The sequence below is a fragment of the Quercus suber genome, unplaced genomic scaffold (assembly GCF_002906115.3).
Source record: "Quercus suber isolate HL8 unplaced genomic scaffold, Cork oak 2.0 scaffold_34, whole genome shotgun sequence".
NCBI classification, from domain to species: domain Eukaryota; kingdom Viridiplantae; phylum Streptophyta; class Magnoliopsida; order Fagales; family Fagaceae; genus Quercus; species Quercus suber.
In genome coordinates this window covers 1313816-1333144 of record NW_027069499.1, presented here as the reverse complement: position 1 = coordinate 1333144, position 19329 = coordinate 1313816, and positions in this window count along the sequence as shown.

Sequence of the window (19329 nt, the reverse complement as noted above, 5' to 3'; positions counted from 1 at the left end):
TTTTGGACAAATTCTTTTGGGGTTCAATTGTTTTTTAGCATGACTATACCTACTGCCTTATTTCACCGTCTTAATTTCTGAATATTACCGGTTAGTTCTCTCTTGCATGGCTTTGTCATGCTTTAGATATCTTTGAAATGATATGCATTGATGGCATTTTGGTTATTTGTAAGTAACTTTGTTTTGAGCATGTGTATATTTTTATATTTTTGGACAAATTCTTTTGGGGTTTAGTTGTTTTTTAGCATGACTATACCTGCTGCCTTATTTCATCGTCTTAATTTGTAAATATTACTAATTAGTTCTCTCTTGCATGGCTTTGTCATGCTTTAGATATCTTTGAAATGATATGCATTGATGGCATTTTGATTATTCGTAAGTAACGTTATCGTCAGTTATTCAGACTTGTTTAATAATTGCGTAATGATGCTTTCCAAGTTGTGTGATGATCTGGTTATGTGCCAGTGACTTTCTAAGTCGTGCATCAATGTTTTGCATCATTAAAAAATAATAAAATAAAATAAAATAAAAAATTCTCTAAGCCATGATGGCTTTAGTCATGTGTCAATGACCATTTACATTGTATGATGATTTAGTTATGTATTGGTAATAATGACTTTCTAAGTCATGTATTAATGAAGATTTAGTTATATCTTGATAATAACAATTTTCTAAGTTATGTATCAATGACGATTTAGTTATGTACCAATAACTTTTTAAGTCATGTATCAATAACGATTTAGTTACGTATCAAAAACTTTTTTGAGTCATGTATCAATGACGATTTAGTTATATATTAGTAACTTTTCTGAGTCATGTATCAATTACGATTTAGTTATGTATCAATAACTTTTTAAGTCATGTATCAATGACGATTTAGCTACGTATCAATAACTTTTTTGAGTCATGTATTAATGACAATTTAGTTATGTATTAGTAACTTTTCTGAGTCATGTATCAATGATGATTTAGTTATGTATCAATAATTTTTCTAAGTCATGTATTAATGACAATTATAATTATGTATTAGTGGTGTTATGGTTATGTATTAATAACACGTTGATCTTGTATCAATGACGATGTGAGCTATATTTGTTTGTGGGAGGTATATAGATAATTGTGACAAATGATGATGATAACTTTTGAATCATACGGTTCCTTATGCTTTAGTGATAGAGGATAGAAATACTAGCCAAAAATAGAACTAGGTATAGGAATACATCAAGGTAAAAAATTGGAAATCACTTAGGGTTTCTTGCTGATAGTACTTCTTCAGGTGCTCTATGTTCCATGGATGAAATAATTCTTGTCCGTCCATAGTCTTCAAGTGATATGATCCTTGTCTAGAGTAGCGAACAACTTCGTAAGGTCCTTCCCATGTTGGTCCCAATTTCCCTTGGGATGGGTCCTTGGTTGCCTATGAAACTTTCTTGAGGACGAGGTCACTTGGTTTGAACCTTCTGACCTTCACTCACTTGTTGTAGTATCTAGCCATTGGTTCTTTGTACTTCATCATTCTTAGCTGTGCTTCGTCTCTAACTTCGTCGATTAGGTCTAGATTGATGTTGAGTTCTTCTTGGTTCTTCTGTTATTCAAAGGTCTTCATCCGAATGCTTGTCAATCCTACCTCTATCGGTATGACGACTAGAGCCAAAAGTCAGTTTGAACGGCGTTTCTCCCGTTAGGTCCCTTGTCGTCGTCTTGTATGCCCATAGGATGTTTGGTAATTTTTCAGGCCATGTACCCTTTGCGCCCTTAAGCCGAGTTTTGATAATTTTCAATAGGCTTTTGTTCGTCACTTCAGTTTGACCATTTGCTTAAGGATATCTCAAAGAAGAGTAATGGTTCTTGATTCCTAAATCTTGGCAAAATTTTCAAAATTTGGGATTCTCAAACTGTTTCCCATTATCCAATATGATTGTGTTAGGAATCCCAAATCTATAGACTATGTTCTTTCATATGAAATTTCTAATTTTAGCCTCTATGATCATTGCTACTGGCTCAGCCTCCACCCACTTAGTAAAGTAGCTGATTGTAATGATCAGGAATCTAACCTGCTTCATTGTTGTTGGGAATGGGCCCATGATGTTGATTCCTCATTGGGTGAAAGGCCAGGGTGTGGTTATTGGTGTCATTGGTTCTCCTGTTTGTGTTTGGACGTTGGCAAAGTGTTGACATCTATTACATGCTTTGATGAGATCATGTGAGTCCTTTTGTAGCATTGACCAGTAATAGCCTACTCTAAGTGGCTTTCTTGCTAGAGATCTTGCTCCCACGTGGTTACCACAGATTCCTTTGTGTATCTCTCATAGTACGTAGTTTGACTCCTTCGAGTTAGTGCATCATAGGTATGGGAGGGAATGTCCTCATCTATACAAGACATCATTAATGATGACGAAGTGTGAAACTCTAATTTGGACCTTCCATGCCTCCGTCTTGTCTTCTAGGAGTTGTCCTTATTTCAGGAAATGGGTGATGGGGGTCATCCAATTGTCTTGCTTCTTTACCACTAACACTTGTTCTCCTTCTGTAGCTCTACGCCGTACACATCGGACAAAGCTAACCTTGCTAAGAAATTTGCCTTTATATTCTTCGCTTTGGGAATCTTCTAGAAGTTGATGTCGTCGAAGTATGGTAGGAGCTGCTAGATGAGCTTTAGGTATTTCTGTATCATTTCTTCCTTTGATTTGTAATCTCCCTTCACTTAACCAATCACAAGCTGGGAATCTACTTGGATGGTTACATTTTTTGCTTCTAATGCCTTTGCCAATTTTAAGCCCATCAGTAGAGATTCATATTCGGCTTTGTTGTTTGTTAATGGGAACTACAGCCTAACCACGTATTTCATGACCTCCCCCTCTAGTGATATGAGAACCTTTTTGCACCTCCAGCTATTTTGGTGGCAGATTTGTCTATTTAAGTCATCCATTTTATTTTGGGAGGTTCCTCCTCGTCTTGGGTGTAAGTGAATTTTGTGATGAAGTCTTCTAAGATGTAGGCTTTGATTGCAATTTGTGGCTGGTATTCTATGTTGAGCTGACCCAACTTTATGGCCCATTGAATGAGTTACCCTGCTGCATCTATCTTGTTCATTGTCTTCCTTATTAGCTGAGCTATCATGACGATGATAGTAAGGACCTGAAAGTAAAGACGGAGCTTTCTGGATGTGATCACTAGTGTGAAAGCGATTTTCTCTAGTCTTTGGTAATTTGCTTCTGCTCCTTGAAAAGCTTGGCTGGTGTAATACATTCGCTTCTGTACTTCTTTCTCTTCTCTAATCAGTGTCGAGCTTATTGCTGTGTTAGACACTGCTAAATAAAGATATAGCTTTTCCCTTGTCACTGATGGACTTAGCAATGGTGGCTGTGTCAAGTATTCTTATATCTTTGTCAAGGTGTCTTCACAATCATCAGTCCATTGGAAAGCTTTCTTCAGAACCTTAAAGAATGGTAGACACTTGTCTGTTGCTATAAAGACGAATCTGTTCAAGACCATGACTTTTCCTATCAAGCTCTATACCTCCTTCATAGTTCTTGGGGATTTTATCTCAATTATTGCCTTTAACTTACCTAGATTCGCCTCTATACCTCGTTGAGACACCATGAAACCTAAGAATTTTCCTGAAGCAACACCAAAAATGCACTTTTTTGGGTTCAGTTTCATCTTGTACTTACGTAATGCATCGAAGGTTTCTTTCAGATCATTTAGGTGATCTGCTTTGTCTCTGCTTTTAACTAGCATGTCATTCACATATACCTCCACATTTCTTTCTATCTGCTGAGAGAACATGTAGTTTACCAATCTTTGGTATGCGGATATTGCATTCTTTAGTTCGAAGGGCATAACTCTGTAGCAGTATAACCCTTGGCTGTTGTAGAGATTATTTTGTAAAAATCTCTAAAACTGTAACAGTACATTTAAACATCATCTTTGTCAAAAATGGTGTTTTTTTGTGTTTGTAAGAAAATAAAGAACATGAGATTAAAGTTGCAAGAGAAATATACAAGTTTTTTGACATGGAAACCCTGTATGTAGGGACAGGGAGAAAATCATGGGCACAAGCTAGTTGAATATTCCTCTATTTTCTTAAATATGGCTACAATGGAGGTATTTTGTTACAATGGGGAAAGAGAGAAGGAAGCAGTGGAAATGAGAGAAAGAAGAGGTGGGAAGAAGGCTTCCACCGTAGTGTTAAAAGTGCGCCCTTTCTTCACTGAGTCCTTTTCTTCTTTAATAATGGTGAAAATGGGCATGTGTCACTTTCCTAATGGGTAATGTGTCATCTTCCCATTAGAAAAGGACAATGTAGAGTCTTGAAAAATGGGACTACATGGATTTGGTGTTTTTTTGACAAGTGTCCTTGTACTACATGTAGTAATGCCTCTTCAACAAAGCTGGCCTTCTATTGTAATATGTCCAAAACCTGTAGCATGTGGCTGGCATTTATTGTTGTAGCTGTAATGGTCCATGACTGATCTTGCTATCACTTTCATCCACTATCTTGGACACGTGGACCACAACTAATGGCTACATGCTTCCTATGCCTTGGGCTTGGTGACCTTACAGCTGGTGACAAACGCAGTCTTCTCTTGATCTTTTTCATCCATTAGGATTTGGTTGTAGTCGGAGAAAGAATCCTTCGGGCAAGCTATCCTATTTGGTTGAAGCTCAAAAGCTTGTGTCTAGTAGTAGAATCTACTAGTTGATTGATCCTAGTAGAGGGAAGCTATCCTTTGGGCAAGCTTTGTTAAGGTCTGTGAAGTCAACACACATCCTCCACTTGCTATTATTCTTCTTCACCATCACAACATTTGTCAGCTAGTCAAGATAGAAAACTTCTCTTATAAAGCCTACTTTCAAAAGTTTTTCCATATCTTCCATTAGTGCCTTATTACATTCTAGTGTGAATATCCTTGGTATTTACTGCACCAGTTTGCATTTTGGATTGACATTGAGATGATGTTGAATGATCTCTCTTTCTATTCCTAGCATGTCCTCATGACTCCACATGAAAACATCTCGGTTCTCTCTCAAGCTAGTGGTTATCTTTGTCTTCTTTGAGGCTAAAAGTGTTGATCCTATCTTTATAATTTTATATGGATCCCTAGGGACTATCTCAACATCTTGTGATGTTTCCACTAGCTTAGAAGTAGATTTTGGTTCTTCCATCATCCAAGTGTGGTTTTCTCCTAAAGCTAGAATGGCTTGGTAGCATTCCCTTGCAGGGACCTGATCTCCTTAGATCTCTCCTATGCCATAGGCTATTGTAAACTTTACCTTCAAATAATACGTTGACATTGCTACTTTTAGCTTGTTGAGCATTGGTCACCCCAAGATGACATTGTACGTTGATGGGCAATCTATTACATGAAAATAAATTTCCTCGGAGACTTGGGCAGGATAGGTACCTATAGTTACAGTTAACTTAATGATGCCCTTAGGGACGATCCTTTGTCCAGCTTTGGCTGTTGATATGTAGGTAAGTTAATGATATCTACTAAACTTCCATTATCAATAAGTACCTGGTGAATGTTGAATTCTTCTATTTTAAGCATTATCACCAGTGGATCGTCATATGGTTGTCTAACATTGTGAATGTCCCTTTCTGAAAAGATGTCAAGCTTGCTGCTTCTTGGCGTCTTTGCTGAAAAATATCGAGAGTGGAAACTATTCATTTCTCTTGCATATGCCTTTTTCAGGGACTTTGAGGATCTACTTGCTACCAATCCTCCAGCAATCATCCTTATTTCGCCCACAAGAGCTTTCTTGCCATTCGTCTCCTACTCCTTGTCTTTCCCATCTCTCTGTTGTCGTCTGTATAAATCCATCTTTTGTACGAATTTCTATATTTTTCCTTGTCTAATCAAAGTCTCTATTTGATCCTTTAGGTGTTTGCATTCATCTGTGTGATGTCCATGGTCTTGGTGGAATCTACAATATTTGCTCTTATCTCTAACTCCTACTAGAGCATAAATAGGCTAAGGCCATTGTAGAGAAGGTTGATCTTTGATTTGCATCAATTCTTGTTCGATGGGCATTACCAAGGGAGTAAAGTTAGTGAATTTTAACCTTCGATCTAGAAGGCATTTCTTCTTGTCTGTGGTATGCCCTATGCTTTGTGTTTCTTTCTTCCTGCCAGGGTGACAGCTATTCCCTTAGTCTATCTTCCTTTTGCTTGTCATCTCTTTTGCGGTTACCGCGTCTTTTACGTTCATATATTTATGGGCTTTGTGGAGTAGTTCTGCTACTGTCCTTGGTAGAGACTTTTGGTGATTAAAAAGAAAAAGTCTCCTGGTAATAATCTTGCTTCGAAGGTCTTTAGGATGACTTGGTCTTCTGCTTCGTCCACCTGTAATAACTCTATATTGAAGTGGGTCACATATTGCCTCTGTGACTCTCCTTTTGCTTGACGAATGTCAAGAAGGTGTCCAGTTGGCTTCTTATGTCTCTGTCCTCCAATGAAATGAAGAACTAAACTTTTGCTGAGCTACTCGAAGTTTGCAATGGTAGTTGGGGGTATTTTGCTGAACCAAACTCTAGTAACGCCCTTCAGTGTGGTTGGAAAAGCTTTGCACATTACTTTGTCTAGAGTCATTTACAGGTGCATCAAGGTTTTGAATGATTCGATGTGGTCCAAAGGATCTTTCGAATCTTTGTATGACTCTAGTTAAGGAAGATGGAATTTAGGTGGAAGGGTACGATTTAACACTTTAGTGGTGAATGGCAAATTTGTTCTCCGGATCATTACATCCAAGTTCTCTAAGGCGTTTTCCTTGATTGCACTTTTGAGTTTGTCCATTTCTCTCCTCATGTTACGGAGTTCACTTTCCATTCTGGATGAATTCTCTTTTGATCCCTTGGTTCTTTTATTGATCTGGCTATCTGACCTTTCCTTATAATGGTTTCCTTCAATCCTTGGAAGCCACTCCTCCTTATTTTGATTGTCAGTGGTTTGTTGACGTTCCTTGTTCTGGGACTTTGTAGCCCTTTTAAGTTCTTCATTCTGGCTTGTTAACTCTGCTATGTTGGTTGTGAGAGCTTGAATCTGTTGCGCTACTTGTTCTGGGTCCATCTTGCACTATGAGAATCTCTTTTCTGTAAATTGGGAATGGCTTGACTAATTGCTTTTCCCATAGATGGTGCCAAACTAATGAAGCAAAAATCAACAGTTGAGCTCTTCATTAGTGCAGATGGACGATGGAAATGGGTTTGTCCAAAGTAGAACCTTTAATGGAAAGTGAAATAGAAAGCAATACATCGGTGTGGTGTTTGCTAAAAACCTTCTGATGATTAAGTCAAAAAAAATTCACTTGAAATGAGAAATGAGAGGATTTGACTTGGGAGTAGTATTTGGAATTAGAATTGTCTGTACCTTTGTCTCGTTTTCCTTTCATTTTATAGTTATCTCTGCATTGATGGGCAACAGATCTCTGCATTTATTCGTTATGGCTAAGGCATTAGAAATCGGAGTTTTGATGTTTATTACTTCTTTGTTACCATTGATGTATCAGTTACTCTTTGGCTTAAATGCTCATCGTAAATATCTAACATACATCTGCTTCATCATTGACCTAAGACGGTTACAATTTTTTGGACTCATCACTAATCATTGATTTAGATTTAGTTTTTTGCTTATTTCAAGGAAGCTTTATCATGCATTTTCGAGTGGCGATGCATGAATTGCCACATGCTAATTTTTGATTTATTTCTATATATATATATATATATAAAGGTCCTTCCCATGTTGGTCCCAATCTCCCTTGGACGGGTCCTTGGTTGCCTATGAAACTTTCTTGAGGACGAGGTCACTTGGTTTGAACCTTCTGACCTTCACTCACTTGTTGTAGTATCTAGCCATTGGTTCTTTGTATCATTCTTAGCTATGCTTTGTCTCTTATTTCGTCGATTAGGTCTAGATTGATGTTGAGTTCTTCTTGGTTCTTCTGTTATTCAAAGGTCTTCATCCGAATGCTTGTCAATCCTACCTCTACCGGTATGGTGACTTTAGAGCCAAAAGTCAGTTTGAACGGCGTTTCTCCTGTTAGGACCCTTATCGTCGTCTTGTATGCCCATAGGATGTTTGGTAATTTTTCAGGCCATGTACCCTTTGCGCCCTTAAGCCGAGTTTTGATAATTTTCAATAGGCTTCTGTTCGTTACTTCAGTTTGACCATTTGCTTAAGGATATCTCAAAGAAGAGTAATGGTTCTTGATTCCTAAATCTTGGCAAAATTTTCAAAATTTGGGACTCTCAAACTGTTTCCCATTATTCGATATGATTGTGTTAGGAATCCCAAATCTGTAGACTATGTTCTTTCATATGAAATTTCTAATTTTAGCCTCTATGATCATTGCTATTGGCTTAGCCTCCACCCACTTAGTAAAGTAGCTGATTGTAAGATCAGGAATCTAACCTGCTTCATTGTTGTTGAATGGGCCCATGATGTCGATTCCTCATTGGGCGAAAGGCCAGGGTGTGGTTATTGGTGTCATTGGTTCTCCTGTTTGTGTCTGGACGGTGGTAAAGTGTTGGCATCTATTACATGCTTTGATGAGATCATGTGAGTCCTTTTGTAGCATTGGCCAGTAATAGCCTACTCTAAGTGGCTTTCCTGCTAGAGATCTTGCTCCCACGTGGTTACCACAATTCCTTTGTGTATCTCTCTAGTACGTAGTTTGACTCCTTGAGTTAGTGCATCATAGGTATGGGAGGGAATGTCCTCATCTATACAAGACATCATTAATGATGACGAAGTGTGAAACTCTGATTTGGACCTTCCATGCCTCCGTCTTGTCTTCTAGGAGTTGTCCTTATTTCAGGAAATGGGTGATGGGGGTCATCCAATTGTCTTGCTTCTTTACCACTAACACTTGTTCTCCTCTGTGCTAGCTTCCTTCATCTCCATACATAGCTTAGGGCTACGCATACACATCGGACAAAGCTAACCTTGCTAAGAAATTTGCCTTTATATTCTTTGCTTTGGGAATCTTCTAGAAGTTGATGTCGTCGAAGTATGGTAGGAGCTGCTAGATGAGCTTTAGGTATTTCTGTATCTTTCTTCCTTTGATTTGTAATCTCCCTTCACTTAACCAATCACAAGCTGGGAATCTACTTGGATGGTTACATTTTTTGCTTCTAATCCTTTGCCAATTTTAAGCCCATCAGTAGAGATTCATATTCGGCTTTGTTGTTTGTTAATGGGAACTACAGCCTAACCACGTATTTCATGACCTCCCCTCTAGTGATATGAGAACCTTTTTGCACCACCGGCTATTTTGGTGGCAGATTTGTCTGTTTGAGTCATCCATTTTATTTTGGGAGGTTCCTCCTTGTCTTGGGTGTAAGTGAATTTTGTGATGAAGTCTTCTAAGATGTGGCTTTGATTGCAATTTGATGGCTGGTATTCTATGTTGAGCTGACCCAACTTTATGGCCCATTGAATGAGTTACCCTGCTGCATCTATCTTGTTCATCGTCTTCTTATTAGCTGAGCTATCATGACGATGATAGGAAGGCCTGAAAGTAAAGACGAAGCTTTCTAGATGTGATCACTAGTGTGAAAGCGATTTTCTCTAGTCTTTGGTAATTTGCTTCTGCTCCTTGAAAAGCTTGGCTGGTGTAATACATTCGCTTCTGTACTTCTTTCTCTTCTCTAATCAGTGTCGAGCTTATTGCTGTGTTAGACACTGCTAAATAAAGATATAGCTTTTCCCTTGTCACTAATGGACTTAGCAATGGTGGCTGTGTCAAGTATTCTTATATCTTTGTCAAGGTGTCTTCACAATCATCAGTCCATTGGAAAGCTTTCTTCAGAACCTTAAAGAATGGTAGACACTTGTCTGTTGCTATAAAGACGAATCTGTTCAAGACCATGACTTTTCCTATCAAGCTCTATACCTCTTTCATAGTTCTTGGGGATTTTATCTCAATTATTGCCTTTACTTATCTAGATTCGCCTCTATACCTCGTTGAGACACCATGAAACCTAAGAATTTTCCTGAAGTAACACCAAAAATGCACTTTTTTGGGTTCAGTTTCATCTTGTACTTATGTAATGCATCGAAGGTTTCTTTCAGATCATTTAGGTGATCTGCTTTGTCTTTGCTTTTAACTAGCATGTCATTCACATATACCTCCACATTTCTTTCTATATGCTGAGAGAACATGTAGTTTACCAATCTTTGGTATGTGGATATTGCATTCTTTAGTTTGAAGGGCATAATTCTGTAGCAGTATAACCCTTAGCTATTGTACGTGCAAGTTAGATTTTAGAGATTATTTTGTAAAAATCTCTAAAACTGTAACAGTACATTTAAACATCATCTTTGTCAAAATGGTGTTTTTTGTGTTTGTAAGAAAATAAAGAACATGAGATTAAAGTTGCAAGAGAAATATACAAGTTTTTGACATGGAAACCCTCTATGTAGGGACAGGGAGAAAATCATGGGCAAAGCTAGTCGAATATTCCTCTATTTTCTTAAATATGGCTACAATGGAGGTATTTTGTTACAATGGGGAAAGAGAGAAGGAAGCAGTGGAAATGAGAGAAAGAAGAGGTGGGAAGAAGGCTTCCACCGTAGTGTTAAAAGTGCGCCCTTTCTTCACTGAGTCCTTTTCTTCTTTAATAATGGTGAAAATGGGCATGTGTCACTTTCCTAATGGGTAATGTGTCATCTTCCCATTAGAAAGGACAATGTAGAGTCTTGAAAAATGGGACTACATGGATTTGGTGTTTTTTTGACAAGTGTCCTTGTACTACATGTAGTAATGCTTCTTCAACAAAGCTGGCCTTCTATTGTAATATGTCCAAAACCTGTAGCGTGTGGCTGGCATTTATTGTTGTAGCTGTAATGGTCCATGATTGATCTTGCTATCACTTTCATCCACTATCTTGGACACGTGGACCACAACTAATGGCTACATGCTTCTATGCCTTGGGCTTGGTGACCTTACAGCTGGTGACAAACGCAGTCTTCTCTTGATCTTTTTCATCCATTAGGATTTGGTTGTAGCGGAGAAAGAATCCTTCGGGCAAGCTATCCTATTTGGTTGAAGCTCAAAAGCTTGTGTCTAGTAGTAGAATCTACTAGTTGATTGATCCTAGTAGAGGGAAGCTATCCTTCGAGCAAGCTTTGTTAAGGTCTGTGAAGTCAACACACATCCTCCACTTGCTATTATTCTTCTTCACCATCACAACATTTGTCAGCTAGTAAGATAGAAAACTTCTCTTATAAAGCCTACTTTCAAAAGTTTTTCCACATCTTCCATTATGCCTTATTACATTCTATGTGAATATCCTTGGTATTTACTGCACCAGTTTGCATTTTGGATTGACATTGAGATGATGTTGAATGATCTCTCTGTCTATTCCTAGCATGTCCTCATGACTCCACATGAAAACATCTGGTTCTCTCTCAGGCTAGTGGTTATCTTTGTCTTCTTTGAGGCTAAAAGTGCTGATCCTATCTTTATAATTTTATATGGATCCCTAGGGACTATCTCAACATCTTGTGATGTTTCCACTAGCTTAGAAGTAGATTTTGGTTCTTCCATCATCCAAGTGTGGTTTTCTCCTAAAGCTAGAGTGGCTTGGTAGCATTCCCTTGCAGGGACCTGATCACCTCAATCAATTGTCTGCTTTACTGACGAAGATATCCGAGCCATTCAATGCAAGCAATCAAGCCCGAGACGGTTACTGGGACAACTGTACAAACCGTTGAGAGGCAGTGATGGCACAGTAAAGGGCCCAGACGTTACCAAAAGGAGCATTAAGACCTCCATAACTATACCAACGGCTAGGAGCCAGGAGAGCCTATAAAAGTCTCCCACATTGCCAAGAACCAGGGAGGTACGCAGAAATTATACTACTAAGATCTCTTTTCTTTCCAACTACATTCACCTATTTTGAGAAAAACTTCTTGTACTGACTTCAGCATCGGAGGCTCTGTGGCAGGCACCACACCGGTGATCATTCAGAAAGGGTTATTTTATCATTTCAATATTCTCAGAGACGAGGGTCTGCTCCTGGACGCATTTATTTCGACTTCGACTGACGAGTTTGCACTCTATCATACATGGCTAAACAACATCTGGACTTGGACTTATCCACTCTTGAGATGGAGGAGGTGGAGAATGGGATCTTGGCAGATTGTCCTTCTAGGGCCACAATAGATCTAATGGATGAAGACACCATTGTCACTACCTAGGCTCCAATAGACTCGTCCCCTTCTAACCCCTCTTAAAACATTTTATCTGCTAGAAAGAAATCCTTGGGCTCTTTGTTTTGAGCATGTGTATATTTTTATATTTTTGGACAAATTCTTTTGGGGTTCAGTTGTTTTTTAGCATGACTATACCTGCTGCCTTATTTCATCGTCTTAATTTCTGAATATTACTGGTAATTAGTTCTCTCTTGCATGGCTTTGTCATGCTTCAGATATCTTTGAAATGATATGCATTGATGGCATTTTGGTTATTCGTAAGTAACTTTATTTTGAGCATGTGTATATTTTTATATTTTTTGACAAATTCTTTTGGGGTTCAATTGTTTTTTAGCCTGACTATACCTACTGCCTTATTTCACCGTCTTAATTTCTGAATATTACCGGTTAGTTCTCTCTTGCATGGCTTTGTCATGGTTTAGATATCTTTGAAATGATATGCATTGAAGGCATTTTGGTTATTTGTAAGTAACTTTGTTTTGAGCATGTGTATATTTTTATATTTTTGGACAAATTCTTTTGGGGTTTAGTTGTTTTTTAGCATGACTATACCTGCTGCCTTATTTCATCGTCTTAATTTATAAATATTACTAGTTAGTTCTCTCTTGCATGGCTTTGTCATGCTTCAGATATCTTTGAAATGATATGCATTGAAGGCATTTTGATTAGAGATTAAATTCTATAAGGACGTGGTGTAAAACCCATGTTTTACCCTTCCAATCCCAACATGCTACATCATCTTATCACATATTTAAGAATAAACACAATTACACTCAATCAATTCTAATACCCATATATAAATCCAACCAAATTGGGAATCTATCGAGATGTTATTAGGTGTAGTAGGATTTATTGAATTTTAATAAATTTTAAGTAAAATGCTGATGTGGCAATCACTTATTGGATGGTGTAAAACATAGGTTTTACACCCCATCCTTATAGAATTTAATCTCTTTTGATTATTCGTAAGTAACGTTATCGTCAGTTATTTAGACTTGTTTAATAATTGCGTAATGATGCTTTCCAAGTTGTGTGATGATCTGGTTATGTGCCAGTGACTTTCTAAGTCGTGCATCAATGTTTTGCATCATTAAAAAATAATAAAATAAAATAAAAAATTCTCTAAGTCATGACGGCTTTAGTCATGTGTCAATGACCATTTACATTGTATGATGATTTAGTTATGTATTGGTAATAATGACTTTCTAAGTCATGTATTAATGAAGATTTAGTTATATCTTGATAATAACAACTTTCTAAGTTATGTATCAATGATGATTTAGTTATGTACGAATAACTTTTTAAGTCATGTATCAATGACGATTTAGTTATGTATTAGTAACTTTTCTGAGTCATGTATCAATGACGATTTAGTTATGTATCAATAACTTTTTAAGTCATGTATTAATGACGATTTAGCTATGTATCAATAACTTTTTTGAGTCATGTATTAATGACAATTTAGTTATGTATTAGTAACTTTTTTGAGTCATGTATCAATGATGATTTAGTTATGTATCAATAATTTTTCTAAGTCATGTATTAATGACAATTATAATTATGTATTAATGGTGTTATGGTTATGTATTAATAACAAGTTGATCTTGTATCAATGACGATGTGAGCTATATTTGTTTATGGGAGGTATATAGATAATTGTGACAAATGATGATGATAACTTTTGAATAATACGGTTCCTTATGCTTTAGTGATAGAGGATAGAAATACTAGCCAAAAATAGAACTAGGTATAGGAATACATCAAGGTAAAAAATTGGAAATCACTTAGGGTTTCTTACTGATAGTACTTCTTCAGGTGCTCTATGTTCCATGGATGAAATAATTCTTGTCCGTCCATAGTCTTCAAGTGATATGATCCTTGTCTAGAGTAGCGAACAACTTCGTAAGGTCCTTCCCATGTTGGTCCCAATCTCCCTTGGGACGGGTCCTTGGTTGCCTATGAAACTTTCTTGAGGACGAGGTCACTTGGTTTGAACCTTCTGACCTTCACTCACTTGTTGTAGTATCTAGCCATTGGTTCTTTGTATCATTCTTAGCTATGCTTTGTCTCTTATTTCGTCGATTAGGTCTAGATTGATGTTGAGTTCTTCTTGGTTCTTCTGTTATTCAAAGGTCTTCATCCGAATGCTTGTCAATCCTACCTCTACCGGTATGGTGACTTTAGAGCCAAAAGTCAGTTTGAACGGCGTTTCTCCTGTTAGGACCCTTATCGTCGTCTTGTATGCCCATAGGATGTTTGGTAATTTTTCAGGCCATGTACCCTTTGCGCCCTTAAGCCGAGTTTTGATAATTTTCAATAGGCTTCTGTTCGTTACTTCAGTTTGACCATTTGCTTAAGGATATCTCAAAGAAGAGTAATGGTTCTTGATTCCTAAATCTTGGCAAAATTTTCAAAATTTGGGACTCTCAAACTGTTTCCCATTATTCGATATGATTGTGTTAGGAATCCCAAATCTGTAGACTATGTTCTTTCATATGAAATTTCTAATTTTAGCCTCTATGATCATTGCTATTGGCTTAGCCTCCACCCACTTAGTAAAGTAGCTGATTGTAACGATCAGGAATCTAACCTGCTTCATTGTTGTTAAGAATGGGCCCATGATGTCGATTCCTCATTGGGCGAAAGGCCAGGGTGTGGTTATTGGTGTCATTGGTTCTCCTGTTTGTGTCTGGACGGTGGTAAAGTGTTGGCATCTATTACATGCTTTGATGAGATCATGTGAGTCCTTTTGTAGCATTGGCCAGTAATAGCCTACTCTAAGTGGCTTTCCTGCTAGAGATCTTGCTCCCACGTGGTTACCACATATTCCTTTGTGTATCTCTCGTAGTACGTAGTTTGACTCCTTTGAGTTAGTGCATCATAGGTATGGGAGGGAATGTCCTCATCTATACAAGACATCATTAATGATGACGAAGCGTGAAACTCTGATTTGGACCTTCCATGCCTCCGTCTTGTCTTCTAGGAGTTGTCCTTATTTCAGGAAATGGGTGATGGGGGTCATCCAATTGTCTTGCTTCTTTACCACTAACACTTGTTCTCCTTCTGTGCTAGGCTGTTCCTTCATCTCCATACATAGCTTAGGGGCTACGCCATACACATCGGACAAAGCTAACCTTGCTAAGAAATTTGCCTTTATATTCTTTGCTTTGGGAATCTTCTAGAAGTTGATGTCGTCGAAGTATGGCAGGAGCTGCTAGATGAGCTTTAGGTATTTCTGTATCCTTTCTTCCTTTGATTTGTAATCTCCCTTCACTTAACCAATCACAAGCTGGGAATCTACTTGGATGGTTACATTTTTTGCTTCTAATACCTTTGCCAATTTTAAGCCCATTAGTAGAGATTCATATTCGGCTTTGTTGTTTGTTAATGGGAACTACAGCCTAACCACGTATTTCATGACCTCCCCCTCTAGTGATATGAGAACCTTTTTGCACCACCGGCTATTTTGGTGGCAGATTTGTCTGTTTGAGTCATCCATTTTATTTTGGGAGGTTCCTCCTTGTCTTGGGTGTAAGTGAATTTTGTGATGAAGTCTTCTAAGATCTGGGCTTTGATTGCAATTTATGGCTGGTATTCTATGTTGAACTGACCCAACTTTATGGCCCATTGAATGAGTTACCCTACTGCATCTATCTTGTTCATCGTCTTCTTTATTAGCCGAGCTATCATGACGATGATAGGATAGGCCTGAAAGTAAAGACGAAGCTTTCTAGATGTGATCACTAGTGTGAAAGCGATTTTCTCTAGTCTTTGGTAATTTGCTTCTGCTCCTTGAAAAGCTTGGCTGGTGTAATACATTCGCTTCTGTACTTCTTTCTCTTCTCTAATCAGTGTCGAGCTTATTGCTGTGTTAGACACTGCTAAATAAAGATATAGCTTTTCCCTTGTCACTAATGGACTTAGCAATGGTGGCTGTGTCAAGTATTCTTATATCTTTGTCAAGGTGTCTTCACAATCATCGGTCCATTGGAAAGCTTTCTTCAGAACCTTAAAGAATGGTAGACACTTGTCTGTTGTTATAAAGACGAATCTGTTCAAGACCATGACTTTTCCTATCAAGCTCTATACCTCTTTCATAGTTCTTGGGGATTTTATCTCAATTATTGCCTTTACCTTATCTAGATTCGCCTCTATACCTCGTTGAGACACCATGAAACCTAAGAATTTTCCTGAAGTAACACCAAAAATGCACTTTTTTGGGTTCAGTTTCATCTTGTACTTATGTAATGCATCGAAGGTTTCTTTCAGATCGTTTAGGTGATCTGCTTTGTCTTTGCTTTTAACTAGCATATCATTCACATATACCTCCACATTTCTTCCTATATGCTGAGAGAACATGTAGTTTACCAATCTTTGGTATGTGGATATTGCATTCTTTAGTTTGAAGGGCATAATTCTATAGTAGTATAACCCTTAGCTATTGTACGTGCAAGTTAGATTTTAGAGATTATTTTGTAAAGATCTCTAAAACTGTAACAGTACATTTAAACATCATCTTTGTCAAAAATGGTGTTTTTTGTGTTTGTAAGAAAATAAAGAACATGAGATTAAAGTTGCAAGAGAAATATACAAGTTTTTTGACATGGAAACCCTCTATGTAGGGACAGGGAGAAAATCATGGGCATAAGCTAGTCGAATATTCCTCTATTTTCTTAAATATGGCTACAATGGAGGTATTTTGTTACAATGGGGAAAGAGAGAAGGAAGCAGTGGAAATGAGAGAAAGAAGAGGTGGGAAGAAGGCTTCCACCGTAGTGTTAAAAGTGTGCCCTTTCTTGACTGAGTCCTTTTCTTCTTTAATAATGGTGAAAATGGGCATGTGTCACTTTCCTAATGGGTAATGTGTCATCTTCCCATTAGAGAAGGACAATGTAGAGTCTTGAAAAATGGGACTACATGGATTTGGTGTTTTTTTGACAAGTGTCCTTGTACTACATGTAGTAATGCTTCTTCAACAAAGCTGGCCTTCTATTGTAATATGTCCAAAACCTGTAGCGTGTGGCTGGCATTTGTTGTTGTAGCTGTAATGGTCCATGATTGATCATGCTATCACTTTCATCCACTATCTTGGACACGTGGACCACAACTAATGGCTACATGCTTTCTATGCCTTGGGCTTGGTGACCTTACAGCTGGTGACAAACGCATTCTTCTCTTGATCTTTTTCATCCATTAGGATTTGGTTGTAGCCGGAGAAAGAATCCTTCGGGCAAGCTATCCTATTTGGTTGAAGCTCAAAAGCTTGTGTCCAGTAGTAGAATCTACTAGTTGATCGATCCTAGTAGAGGGAAGCTATCCTTCGAGCAAGCTTTGTTAAGGTCTGTGAAGTCGACACACATCCTCCACTTGCTATTATTCTTCTTCACCATCACAACATTTGTTAGCTAGTTAAGATAGAAAACTTCTCTTATAAAGCCTACTTTCAAAAGTTTTTCCACATCTTCCATTACTGCCTTATTACATTCTATTGTGAATATCCTTGGTATTTACTGCACCAGTTTGCATTTTGGATTGACATTGAGATGATGTTGAATGATCTCTCTGTCTATTCCTAGCATGTCCTCATGACTCCACATGAAAACATCTTGGTTCTCTCTCAGGCTAGTGGTTATCTTTGTCTTCTTTGAGGCTAAAAGTGCTGATCCTATCTTTATAATTTTATATGGATCCCTAGGGACGATCTCAACATCTTGCGATGTTTCCACTAGCTTAGAAGTAGATTTTGGTTCTTCCATCATCCAAGTGTGGTTTTCTCCTGAAGCTAGAGTGGCTTGGTAGCATTCCCTTGCAGGGACCTGATCACCTCAAATCTCTCCTATGCCATAGGCTATTGTAAACTTTACCTTCAAATAATACGTTGACATTGCTACTTTTAGCTTGTTGAGCATTGGTCACCCCAAGATGACATTGTACGTTGATGGGCAATCTATTACATGAAAATAAATTTCCTCAGAAACTTGGGCCGAATAGGTACCTATAGTTACAGTTAACTTAATGATGCCCTTAGGGACGATCCTTTGTCCAGCTTTTTCTGTTGATGTGCAGGTAAGTTAACGATATCTACTAAACTTCCATTATCAATAAGTACCTGGTGAATGTTGAATTCTTCTATTTTAAGCATTATCACTAGTGGATCGTCATATGGTTGTCTAACATTGTGAATGTCCCTTTCTGAAAAGATGTCAAGCTTGCTGCTTCTTGGCGTCTTTGATGAAAAATATCGAGAGTGGAAACTGTTCATTTCTCTTGCATATGCCTTTTTCAGGGACTTTGAGGATCTACTTGCTACCAATCTTCCAGCAATCATCCTTATTTCGCCCACAAGAGCTTTCTTGCCATTCGTCTCCTGCTCCTTATCTTTCCCATCTCTCTGTTGTCGTCTGTTTAAATCCATCTTTTGTACGAATTTCTATAGTTTTCCTTGTCTAATCAAAGTCTCTATTTGATCCTTCAGGTGTTTGCATTCGTTTGTGTGATGTCCGTGGTCTTGGTGGAATCTACAATATTTGCTCTTATCTCTAACTTCTACTGAAGCATAAATAGGCTAAGGCCATTGTAGAGAAGGTTGATCTTTGATTTGCATCAATTCTTGTTTGATGGGCATTACCAAGGGAGTAAAGTTAGTGAATTTTAACCTTCGATCTAGAAGGCTTTTCTTCTTGTCTGTGGTATGCCCTATGCTTTGTGTTTCTTTCTTCCTGCCAGGGTGACAGCTATTCCCTTAGTCTCTCTTCCTTTTGCTTGTCATCTCTTTTGCGGTTACCGCGTCTTTTACGTTCATATATTTATGGGCTTTGTGGAGTAGTTTAGCTACTGTCCTTGGTGGAGACTTTTGGTGATTAAAAAGAAAAAGTCTCCAGGTAATAATCTTGCTTGGAAGGTCGTTAGGATGACTTGGTCTTCTGCTTCGTCCACCTGTAATAACTCTATATTGAAGCAGGTCACATATTGCCTCTGTGACTCTCCTTTTGCTTGACGAATGTCAAGAAGGTGGCCAGTTGGCTTCTTATGTCTCTGTCCTCCAATGAAATGAAGAACTAAACTTTTGCTGAGCTACTCAAAGTTTGCAATGGTAGTTGGGGGTATTT